The following is a 13,484-nucleotide window of genomic DNA, read 5'->3' as shown; positions in this document are numbered from 1 at the left end:
ACAAGTTCATTTTGGATTCTTGTTTCAATAATCGTTGAATATAAGTTATGTGTTTTAACTGAGAGTTCAATATTAGATTGATGAAAAGGCAATGCTTACATCGCGACAGAAGGCAAACGAGCAACAAGGCACACAATTTAATACTATATACATTTGGATGTTAAACCTAAAAGGGCCTTAAGCAAAGGCTTGATAGCCTTACTCTTCGGGAAAATTCCCAAACTCGTCATTTTTGACCAACTTTTCCCAGTTTTAACTCAAGATCGAAACAAATTCCAAAATAGCCAAACTAATTCGTTGGATCTGACGGAGACCGTTTCTAATCCGACGGAATAATGAGCCTATCAAGACCCGCCACGAAGCATACTATTCCGTCGGATCCTACCGTTTTCCATTTTGTCCGACGGATTAATGAAACAGGCGTATTAATAAATAGTCGGATCTGACGGTTTTGTTCATGCTTCCGTCGGATCCGACTGTTTAATTTGTCTGACGAACCCTAGAATTTCAATTCGGAGGTTTTTTGATTTTGAATTCTAGAGTGAAATAGAACACTATCGTTGTGTTCTCTTCGAAAAACTAAGCGATTTGCACTATTGATTTTTTGATTTATGGAAAAATAAACAAGATGGAGATAGAGGTTGGTTATGGAGGTTTAGGGTTTGAGAGGTAGAAGATGAAGAATTCTGTCAGAACACTAAAATTCCGTCGGATCCATTAATACGTTGACACGTGACGCGATTTTTAGTGACCAAAAATTCCGTCGGATCCGACGGAATAATTTGGCTATTTTGAGAATTTGTGTTGGTCTTGGGATATAAATGAACAAACTTCGTCAAAATTGACTAGTTTAAGAATTTTCCCTTTATCTATCTAACCACATATAGTTGTTATTTTTAAACCTTTTGAAACTCTAATGTAAAAAGGCTTGAAAAGTATCTTAACGCAGACTTCGTATCATGCATTACATCAAGCCAAATAAATTAAGACACAATCACCATGTTAGTTAATAATCAAAAAGCAAGGGAGTGTTTCGTTTGTTTATTAGAGTTGTTTTTACGACCAATTATTATACCGATCAACATGATCAGTTTAATAATATGTTGTACTTATATAACTTTAAATCATTATTATAGGTTGTGAGAGTATGAATATAATTTTGGAATGGTGTTCTTACTAGGGAAAGGAGGGGATGAAGTTGTGCCGTTAACGCTTCCATTGACCGAACACGACACAATTCCACTTACCTTAAACACAACGGTATGAGATGGAAGCACTTGAGCCGCAGCTTGTGTCACTGCTAAAACAACGACCAAAATGGTGATTAAGATGATTGATTTCTTTTCCATTTGATGTAAATTGTTCTTACAATCAAACCCTTGATGAAATGCTAATCTTAAAAGTTGTCTATTTATAAGGGAAGTTAATTCAAAGTATTAATGGTTATAAAACAAATGAGGACTATTGTGAATCAACCTCTCAATGTGTTCGACTTTTTCCTATTGTCAACTTACAATATCAACTAGCATTTACTTGTTTATCTTACATGTATTTTCCTTCATAATTACAAGGTTGATTTTTTCATATGGTGTTAATGAATTGAGACGACTTCCAACTCTCCTACACTCGAGCTTAACTAGCTTCTCTATGTATAACACATGTAGTTATACGAAGTGTTAGTAAGGTATAATATAATATATATAGTTTAAGCTCTCACTTAGGTTTGACCTCTAAGTGTGTGCATTTTTAAAATGAAAAACTCCCACACTCTAGTTATACTCTAGCATATACATTTGTATGTATACCACCTAATTGGAACACATTGATGGACCGAAAGATTTTTTCTTGGAGGCGAAAATTTTAGAGTTTTTTTTTTTTTTTTTTTGACTTTGACTTTCGTTATTGAATATTATATTTTGATAAGGTTGGGATCACATGGGGCCGGGATCTATAAAAATAAATCAATAAACAAATAAAATAGAGCTAAAGGCTAACTATATCTTAATACTTTTATAATGAGTTGATAAATGCTTAAAATTGAGTTTCATCATACGTTGGAGGTCGTTTTCTTATTTTTCTTTTTTTTAACTATAACTACTATAAAACACGAAAAACCGTCATAAAGGGGTAAAATAAATACCGACCGAAGTACATAAGATTAAAGGAACAACAATCTATTCAAGAGACCCTTTTAAGTTTCGATCTATTACAATACCACAGAAACCCGCACGACCTTTACATCCTCAATAATTTCTTCTAAAATAACCGGTTTATTTTCAAAGATCAACTCGTTTCTAGCTTTCTAAATTCTCAAACAAGCAATGAAAATAATACATAGGAACACTTCGTAAGGCAAAGCAGCAATGTTGTGAAATTCTACCAAATCTCTAATTGAAAAGCCAAAGAACGATGAACTTTGCACCACACGAAGAAACCCAACTCCACACCATGGCCCATTGGCCACCATACCACAACCAACAAAAAGGTGATCAACTAAACCACAAAGCCGACAAATATCCGAGTCCACCATGATGTTCCTGTTTTGAAGAGCCTCCAAAGTAGGGATACGATTCCAAACGGCTCTCCAAATGAAAATTTGGCATTTCCTCGGAACCCATTTAGACCAATCAAGCACGTATCTGTTACTCACATCCCGACCCTCCACAATTAGTCTTCTCACAGCAGTCACTAAAAATTTTTCCCACTATCCCCTCTCCGAACCAACGATCAGCTCCTCCAGAGTGCAACAGGCCAAAAAGCTCCTCCCAAAAGCTCCTCCTCCGAAGCCTGTTGTCTTCTCCACTCCCACATCCACCCAATCAAGGAACCAAATCCTTCCGACCCTCTCGATCTCAACACACCGTTTATATTTTTCCAATTTGAATAACTTTGAAAACAAGTCTTTTAACGGTCCTCGATCATGGCACCAATCTAACCAAAATTTTATATATGGTTTTACCGTCTTCATAGAAGCATTGGTCTGCGCTGTTGAAACACTTTTATCCAACACCCTCATACTATTAGGCCAAAACCTTTTGGTCTTTATTATATAACTAATAATATAGTTTTAAGCATAATTCAGGTTACGTATAGCATATGAGTGTAACATATATTATATAAAATTTAACGAAATTATAAATCATAGTTACTCTTAGGTAACTTGTTATTATATAAACATGTTGGAAATCTTGTATTAATAATAACCAGAAATAAAGAAATAATCGACACAATAAACCGGGCTTGTGTTTAACACAATTCCCTTAAACAGATTCGCGGTCTGTTCCCAGGGTACTCCGGTTCGAAATAGAATCGGTGCTCTGCAGGATTCGATCACTTGCTTGAAAACGAAAACGAAAACGAAATAATATTGCTGCAGTAGAGAGGAAGAAGATGAAGTGTGTTGGTGTGTCTAAAATGAATGGCTGGTCTTGGTATTTATACTCAAGAATCATAATCACACCTGTTAATGACTATTAAATTGAAATAATATCACTTTAATGATCATTAGTGCAGATTATAAAACAGAAATTAATAATCATTATCATAATGATTATTAATAATAGTGACCAATTCAGTTTCAAATTCAAAACGAATCCAAAAAACTGTCTCACGCGGGCTCGGGTTTTCGGAGTTGCTTTCGTGTCCGCGGAACGTGCGGGCACGCACGCGTTCGATGGGTTTCTAGTCCAGAAACCCAAATTTGCACCCCCTGCGCGCGCGTAGAACTTGTGGTAAAACATGTCACAAAGAATTCAAATGGGTGTAAGGGCTCTACCTTATAAACCATTCATAATTTTGTTCCCAATCCGATGTGGGACACACATTTGCCACTTCCTTCATTCACACACTTAAAACTTCCAACAATCCCCCACATGAATGGAGGTTGAAACAACATTATTCCGATTATATTTCAGCAGTTTAATCTTGCATACAATAGGTAGGTGTTATCCTTTGAACCTTTGCTTATGAAGCATACTTAGCCCACTGGCTTTGAGTAGACAATGATGTCTTTGAACTCGTCTGCCGTTTGTGTAGACGACAATACATTTCACACAAGACTCTCCTAGACAAAGTCAAGTCCTCATAGTTATGTTCGTTATGGTCATGAACATGCTCCTGGTTCTGCAAGAGCTATTAAGTATTGTGCCCAACAACACCCTTCGAAGCGACCCCACTTCTCTCTCACATAGGTGATTCACCATGTATGACGACTACCTTGGTCGAATCATTAAAAGCCATATGCTTAGCCTCACACTAGTCACTTTAGGAATGGACTAGGAAGGTTACCTTACTACGTGGTAATCTCCCTCTTAAAATTGTAGGGTTATCCCCCCACAGTGACCGCACTAATTCATACAATTAGGTTTTCCTATTGAGTTAGGTTTCCTTCACATGAACTTTAATTTTTCAAGGGCTTCAGTCCCATTCCCATGGACGACTTCTGAACTAACTCTTTACTTAGGCCTTTTGTTAGAGGATCCGCAATATTATCCTTTGACTTCACGTAGTCAACAATGATAATTCCAGTAGATATTAGTTGTCGTACCTTATTATGTCTATATCTAATATGTCTATTCTTACCATTATACATTGTGCTATGAGCTCTGCCAATTGCCGATTGGTTATCACAATATATACAGATGGCCGATGCCGGCTTAGGCTATCTTGGTATATCCTCAATAAATTATCGTAACCATTCTGCCTCTTCGCCCGCTTTATCTAGGGCGATGAATTCTGATTCCATCGTGGATCTAGCTATAACCGTTTGTTTAGACGATTTCCACGATATAGCAGCACCTCCAAGTGTGAATACATACCCACTTGTTGCTCTGGAATGATTCGTGTCAGATATCCAATTTGCATCACAGTGTCCTTCGATAACTGCTGGATATCTGTTATAATGTAACCCGTATTCTCTAGTATATCTTAGGTACCGAAGCAACCAAATCACACAGTTCCAATAACTTGAACTTGGGTTGCTTGTGTATCTACTTAGCTTTCTCACAGCATATGATAAGTTGGGTATAGTGCAACTCATAAGATACATCAAACTGCCAATAATTCTTATGTATTCCAACTGGTTAACGGGTTCACCTCTATTCTTAGATAGATGTTGATTTGTGTCAATGTGAGTTCTAGCTACGTTAGAGTCATTCGCATTAAGCTTCTCAAGGATTTTGCTCACGTAATGGGATTGACTTAAAACAAGTCCATTTTGGGTTCGTGTGATTTTAACTCCCAAAATCACATCCGCAAAACCAATGTCCTTTATGTCAAATCTTGCTTTTAGCATGTTCTTTGTGGATGTTATGATTTTGTCATCACTTCCAGCAATGAGCATATCATCTACGTATAGACACAAAATGACATATCCATCGGATGTGTCCTTCACGTATACACATTTGTCACATTCATTGATTTTGAACCCAATATCATGCCTGACATGATCAAACTTTTGGTGCCATTGTTTAGGAGCTTGTTTCAATCTATACAAGGATTTCACAAGTTTACATACTTTCTTTTCTTTCCCAGCGGCTATGAAGCCTTTGGGTTATTCCATGTAAATCTCTTCCTCTAGATTTCCATTCAAGAAAGCCGTTTTTACATCCATTTGGTGAACTTACAAGTTTCTAATGGCGGCAATGAGCAAACACCAACCTTATAAATGGTATTCGTGTAACCGGCGAATACGTGTCAAAGTAATCTAAACCTTCTCGTTGTTTATATCCTTTGATCACCAACCTTGCCTTATACTTATCGATGGTGCCATCAGGTTTCATCTTCTTCTTAAAGATCCATCGATATCCTAGTGGTTTACACTCTTGAGGAAGATCCACTAGTTCCCACGTATGATTTTGTATGATAGAATCTATCTCACATTTGATGGCCTCCCTCCACTGAGGTCCTTCAGCGGAGTTCACCGCTTGTTGATACGTTTGAGGTTCCTCTTCTACCATGTAGGTAGGGAAATCAGGCCCGAAGGATTTTTCAGTCCTTTTCCGTTTACTTTTTCTGATTTCAACCTCCTCTGTCTCAGATTGTTCCCGAGGTTCATCTCCAGTACTCTCGTTTTGAATACTTTCCTCAACCGGTCTAGAATAGCTCGGTTTTCCTTTATCCAAACACGGGAACTTATATTCAAACCATGATGCATCCGTTGATTCTATTATGGTGCCATTGTTTATTCCAGGATTCTTGGAATCATGCACAAGAAATCTATATGCACCACCGCAAAGGGTATATCCTATAAATACACAATCCACGGTTTTGGGTCCTATTAGTAGGCGTTTTGGTGGAGTCACCACTACCTTGGCTAGGCACCCCCACACTCGCAAGTATTTATATGGTGGTTTAATTCTCGTCCATAACTCATATGGAGTTAGATCTTTCTTCTTATTCGGTATCATGTTTAAGACATAATTAGCCGATAAGATTGCTTCCCCCCACATGTCCGGGCTTACCCCAGAACTTATCATCATGGTATTCATCATTTCTTTCAAGGTTCAGTTCTTACGTTCCGCTATGCCATTTGATTGAGGGGAGTAAAGAGGCGTGACTTCATGTATGATTCCTTTTTTTTCACACAAGTCAATAAAAGGTGAAACATATTCACCTCCTCGGTCACTCCTTACTCTTTTAATTTTTCGATTTAGTTGACTCTCAACTTCGGCTTTAAATAAGATAAACTTATCAATAGCCTCGTCCTTACTCTTAAGTAAGTAAACATAGCAATATCTTGTACTATCATCAATGAACGTGATGAAGTACTTGTTCCCACCACGAGTAGGAATTGCTTTTAGATTACACACATCGGTGTGAATCATTTCGAGGGGTTCGGTAAATCGTTCAATCTTTTTGAATGACGATCTCGTTTGTTTTGCTTCGACGCAAGTTTCACATTTATTATTTGAGTCGATATCGAATGTTGGTATGCAATTAAGTTTAATCAAACGCCGAATGGAATTAAAATTAACATGGCCTAGTCTACCATGCCAAACATTAGAAGACTCAAGCATATAAGTAGAACTAGTAGCATTCTCATTCATTTCATTAAACACGGTTACATTCATCTTGAACATACCATTTAGGGCATAGCCCTTAACAACATACACACCATTTTTGGTCAACACGACATTATCGGACTCAATCACCATTTTGAAACCAAGCTTATTCAACTGCCACCCCGACACAAGATTCTTACGAATTTCGGGAACATACAACACATTTGACAAAGTAAGTTCCTTTCCCGAAGTCATATTCAAAACCACATTCCCCTCACCTTTGACTTCGGCCGTAGCGGAGTTTCCCATAAACACCTTTTCTCCATTAGTCACCTCTTTGAAAGTGCTAAAGAGACTTTTGTCAAAGCACACATGACGGGTAGCCCCCGTATCGACCCACCAATCTTTGTTATTGCCCAACCAAGTTAACTTCGGTGACCATAATCGAGAGGTCCGTGACCACCGCAACAAGGTTCTCAACCTCACGAACCATGTTAACTTGTCGAGCATTTTCTTTCTTTGGAAGCTTGCACTCATTGGCCCTATGGCCTTGTTTTCCACAATTATAGCAAGTTCCTTGGAACTTCTTTTTCTTCCCAACTCCCCCATAGGACCAAGGTTGAAGCCTTTTCCATGATTTTTCTTTCCACCATTTTTACCCTTTGAAGATTGGCCACGTTCAACAACATTGGCCTTTGTTGTTCCGGGACCGTCAATTCTTCTTAGTGCAATTTTGTTATCTTCTTCAATACGAAGACGAACAACAAGATCTTCAATGGTTATCTCCTTTCGCTTATGCTTGAGATAGTTTATGAAATCGACCCAACTTGGTGGTAGCTTTTCAATAATACAAGCAACTTGGAATGTCTCACTAAGCGACATCCCTTCCACATGAATATCATGTAGAATAAGTTGCAAATCTTGGACTTGACTCATAACAGTTTTTGAGTCTATCATTTTAAAGTCCAAGAACTTAGCCACCACGAATTTCTTAGTACCGGCATCTTCGGTTTTGTATTTGCGGTCCAACGAATCCCATAATAATTCTAATAATTCTTTGGCAGTCTTGGCCTTACAATACACGTTATAAAGTGCATTCACCATGCCATTCAAGACATAGTTCCGGCACAAGAAATTCGAATGATTCCAAGCGTGAACTGCGCTTACCGACAGCGCATCCGTTGCCCCTTCATCAACTTGGGGAACGGTTTCAGTCAAGAACCTCGCAAGGTTCAAAGTGGTCAAATAAAAGAACATCTTTTGTTGCCACTGTTTGAAATTAACATCGGTGAACTTTTCCGGTTTCTTAGCATGAGACGTGACTGCAGCAGGCAGCGGAGCAACCAAACCGGTTGTGACAGCAACAGCGGTAGTCACGATGGCAGAAATGGCAGTACTCATGGCTTAGGATTCCATTCTGAAAACGAAAATACAAGAATAATAATAAGTAATCTGTTTAAGTTCGTTGGAAATCTTGTATTAATAATAACCAGAAATAAAGAAATAATCGACACAGTAAACTGGGCTTGTGTTTAACACAATTCTCTTAAACAGATTCGCGGTCTATTTCCAGGGTACTTCTGTTCGAAACAGAATCGGTGCTCTGCCGGACTCGATCACTTGCCTGAAAACGAAAACGTTCGAAACAGAATCGGTGCTCTGCCGGACTCGATCACTTGCCTGAAAACGAAAACGAAATCATATTGCTGCAGTAGAGAGGAAGAAGATGAAGTGTGCAGATTATAAAACAGAAAATAATAATCATTAACATAATGATTATTAATAATATTGACCAATTCAGTTTCAACTTTTGAATTTCAAATTCAAAACGAATTCAAAAAACTGTCTCATGCGGGCTCGGGTTTTCGGAGTTGCATTCGCGGACCCGCGGGCACGCACGAGTTCAATGGATTTCTAGTCCAGAAACCCAAATTTGCAGCCCCCTGCGCGCGCGTAGAACTTGTGGTAAAACATGTCACAGAGAATTCCAATGGATGTAAGAGCTCTACCTTGTAAACCATTCATAATTTTGTTCCCAATCCGATGCGGGACAAACATTTATCACTTCCCTCATTCACACACTTAAAACTTCCAACAAACAGTAGTATACTTTAGGATGAAGATCTTATATGTAACTTTTTTTCAAAGAAATCATATGAACTGTCTGAGAAATAACCATATATAAGATTGAAAACGCTCCAAATCTATAGAACCCTAAAACGAAGATTAGACAAATTGGAGGGTTTAAACCCAAAAACAACGACCAAAATGCTGATTAAGATGATAGATTTGTTTGCCATTTGATGTATATTTGTTCTCACAGTTAAGGGCTAGATGAAATGTTAATCTTGAAAGCTGTCTAATTATAAGGGAAGTTAGAGCTTAAAGTATTAATGGTTATCAAATAAATAAGGACTTTTGTGAATAAATCTTTCAAATGTGATCGACTTTTCAAATGTTGCCACGCCAAGTTATAGTGTAAATAAACGCATGCTATACACTTATTGTGAGGTTTTATTTTCTTGTCTACTTACAATGATAAAAATGTTGTGTTTTGTCATCTAGTAGGGTTTGTTTATATTAATTATTAACATGTATTTTTCCTTCATAATTACAAGATTGCACTAGCATGACCTTTCGATAGTTAAGAACGGTTTGTCATATGGTGTTGATGTGCCGAGATGACATCGAGCACTCCTACGCTCGAGCTTCACTAGACATTTAACTTAGTGGGGGAAAACAATCAATAAATAAAAATGAACTACATGAAAATATAAAGCAAACTACATTAAATATAGCAAAACAAAATATATATTATAATCGTTCTATATGTGATTTCATTGTTTGAAAACGATCAATTACAGTTTAATTTGAAATGCTTCTTTTCGATGATACAAATTGCACAAGCATTCAAAAAGTCCTTGCCAATTCGATTACGCAAATTTGTCATTAACATCTTCATAGCTGGAAAAATCTGACACCATGCTATATATTCCAACGGGTAAAACTAATTCTCTAAATGAACTTGATATTCATGAATCGTCTGCATGCATGTCTTGTTCGTATAACAATTAACATCTTTTTTAATCGATCATTCCAAAAAAAAAAGTAAGAATGGGATTGCTTATCACTTTATTGGGCTGGAAGAAATACAATACATAGGCTTACTAAATCTGAGTGAGCGACTAACCCCCACTGGGCTGGTCTTCGATCCGCCACTGTCACTAGCTCATCTCTATAAAGATAAACATATAGTAGATCGAAACAATTGCAACATAATTGCATATTACATGCTTTCGTAAGTATGTAACAAAGGCATAACCCAAGTTATATGTAGAATAGCTTTTTTAAATTGGTTAAAATAAAATCTATCGTCTCAATCGCGGCACTGTTAGTGTCACAGACCCACTTAGTGTTGGTTCTCAACTTGGGCCACGCCGGGCCTTAGTCCATACAGTTTTTTCGCTCAGCAGTGCAATTTTTCCAAAAAAAATCAACAAAAAGTTATATGTATTGAGTCCGAACAATTCAGATTATTTGATCAAGATCCTATGGTCCACCCAGATTATTTGTTTAAAATCCGCAACTGAACCCACCGAGACCCTTCTCAAGTAAGATCATAATCATTCCATCGATCTGTATAGTTCATACTTCCATCACATCTTACTCGTTAATGAAACTTTTTACAGAAACCTTTCACAAAATTCCCAACTAATAGTAAAATTATCAACTAGTCAGAATGTTTAATTATTAGACCATGGTATTTGATTCGACAAATACATCATACGAGATTTGAACACTTGATTATATATAACACTTTCATACCATTAGGCTAAAGACCATCTTATATACAAATTTTTCATGTTATCAAACTATTTTTATAATCTTGGCCGATTCTTGAGTCCATAGGTGAGAAGCTAGGTACTGATCACGTCTTCATGCTTAAAAGTGTGGTCCAAACTTTTGGTTATATATATTTGCCTGCTTATGATTAACGTGGGTTAGCGATTATTGTTTCTTCGCATATAGATCAGTTGGCTGTTTACGTTGTGGCTTTCATAAAGTCTTATTTTCAAGTTAATTTTGAAACTATAAGGTGTATATGAATAAACCCATGTTCTTAGTTAATCGGAGGTTATAAGGTGTGTCCTCTTACAAAACCATGATTAATATCAGTAAGCATGAAGGGTTACTTAAACTTTGAAACAGTAACTATGTTTATAATATGTCACGGCCGTTGATCCAAACTTTTATATATCCATATTTCATGTCCATGATTTTTTTAACGACAAATCTCTTATTTTTCGCTCATACAGTGCAATTTTTCCGAAAAAAAAACCAACAAAAAATTATATGTATTGGGTCCGAGCAATTCAGTTTATTTGTTCAAGATCCTATGGTCCACCTAGATTATTTGTTTAAAATCCACAACTGAACCCACCGAAACCCTTCTCAAGTAAGATCATAATCATTCCATCATCTATATAGTTCATACTTCCATCACATCTTATAAATAATTTTAACACTTTATTGTGATCAGGTAACAAGAAGTTAAGAGTCGTGGGCCGAAACAATAAAAACTTATAAAAACTCGTAACACTTTTATTATAGTTCTTTATTCATACATGATATAGAACCGCTGGAATAATTAAATTCCAACACGTTGAAATGAAGTTGGGACTAAGTTCGTAATGTTCAAAGCTCCACGAACAGTGTTCCCCACGAATTGTAACGGCGCTTGAAGAGTGCCGTTTAAAGGTAGATTTGCGTTACAATTCGCGAGTGGTGTTGCAACAACAGCCCTACAAGATGATAAAAGGGTGGCGAGAACAGCTTGAGTCTGAGTGACAATGATGCTGAATGCTCCCGTTCCATTCGTTATGCTCGAGGCTATCGGAACTCCCAAACATGCTAATTGGACTAGAGCATCTGTGAACAAGGAAATATATAGAAATCACATACGTGTATTCATTTTGAATTCTTACTTGTACAATAACATTGTTGTACTTATATAACTTTAATTCAATATTATTCCATAGTTTCCTTTTATTTTTGGTACACATGCAAACCGTAAAATTAAGTTCTTAAAGATTGTGACAAGAGTAAGAACTATAAATTTGGAATGCGTTCTTACTTGGGAAAGGAGGGGCCGCGGTTGTGCCATTGACCGAACAAGACACAATTCCACTTACGTTAAACACAGCGGTAAGAGGTGAAACCGGTGGAAGCAGTTGAGCTTCACCTTGTGTCGCTGCTAAAACAACGACCAAAACGGTGGTTAAGAGGATAGATTTGATTGTTAAGCAATTTGAATGATTTGATTGTTAAACACGATCACCTTTTGATTGTAAAATAGTATTAGAGAGAGAACCAATCTCATGGGTCCAGGTTGCGAAGCAAGTTGGACAAGTAGTTAAACTTATTTGGAAATCTTTTTGTATCAAATAAATAACCAAACGATAAAATATTTGGCTTTGCTGATTATCAGAACTGTCACACCCTGACTTAGGGCCTAGGCGTGTGATCACAATTGGTATATGTTTTGTAAATATACCAGAGTTGCAGGTTATTTAGCGGAAGTCTTTATTTATAATAGAATATTACTTTATTTTGAAAGCTTCTCAAATAGTAAATACCTGAGTGTTTGAGTTATAAACCTTGTTTAATTTTACAAATCATATTTAAATCATGTTTACAATATTTTAATAATTTAAATCTGCGTCATCTCTAACTTGTGAGCATCTAACTCCATGAAAGGCTATAATTCCTTGCTACCTGCACTAATCTGTTTCCCTGAAATGTGGGGGGAAATACGTCAATGATGTGCTCGTGAATCGTTGACTCTAAAAACATTTAATAAACCTTTGACTGAACGACAAGATAGTTTTCTGTACAAGCTCACCGGAATGTCTGCTATTCCCGGGATTTTTGTACCACTGTCTTACACACACAATTCAAAAGTTCTCATGGGAGCTGTTGCCCAGTAGAGAACTGCTAGATTCTAGCATACCGCTTTGTTCAGTTATGTTTGGATCCAAACACATGTGTACTCGGTCTGAGTTGCTTTTATTTTCTATCTTGTATATAATAGGGATCATGTAATCCCTTAAAATCTTTATGTTAGAGATCACGTAATCTCTAATAAACATTTGGCTAACTGTTTAAGATAAACAACCCGTTTAAGATGATAGATGTGTTTGGCATTTGATGTATATTTGTTCTCACAATCAAGGGCTTAATGGAATGTTTATCTTGAAAGTTGTCTAATTGCAAGGGAAGTTAGAGCTCAAAGTATTAATGGTTATCAAATAAATGAGGACTTTTGTGAATCAACCTCTCGACTTGTTCGACTTTCGAAGTTTTCATGCCAAATTGTAGTGTAAATCAACTCATGCTATACACTTAGTGTGGGGTTTCCTTCCTTGTCTACTTAGTACTTACAATGATAAAATTGTTATGTTTTATCAAGTTGCATTAACTTGT

This window comes from Bidens hawaiensis, unplaced genomic scaffold, assembly GCF_021521415.1.
Source record: "Bidens hawaiensis isolate Kalapana, Puna unplaced genomic scaffold, B.hawaiensis_p1.1 tig00034651_1, whole genome shotgun sequence".
In the NCBI taxonomy this organism is placed as follows: Eukaryota; Viridiplantae; Streptophyta; class Magnoliopsida; order Asterales; family Asteraceae; genus Bidens; species Bidens hawaiensis.
This window is presented reverse-complemented; position numbering follows the sequence as displayed.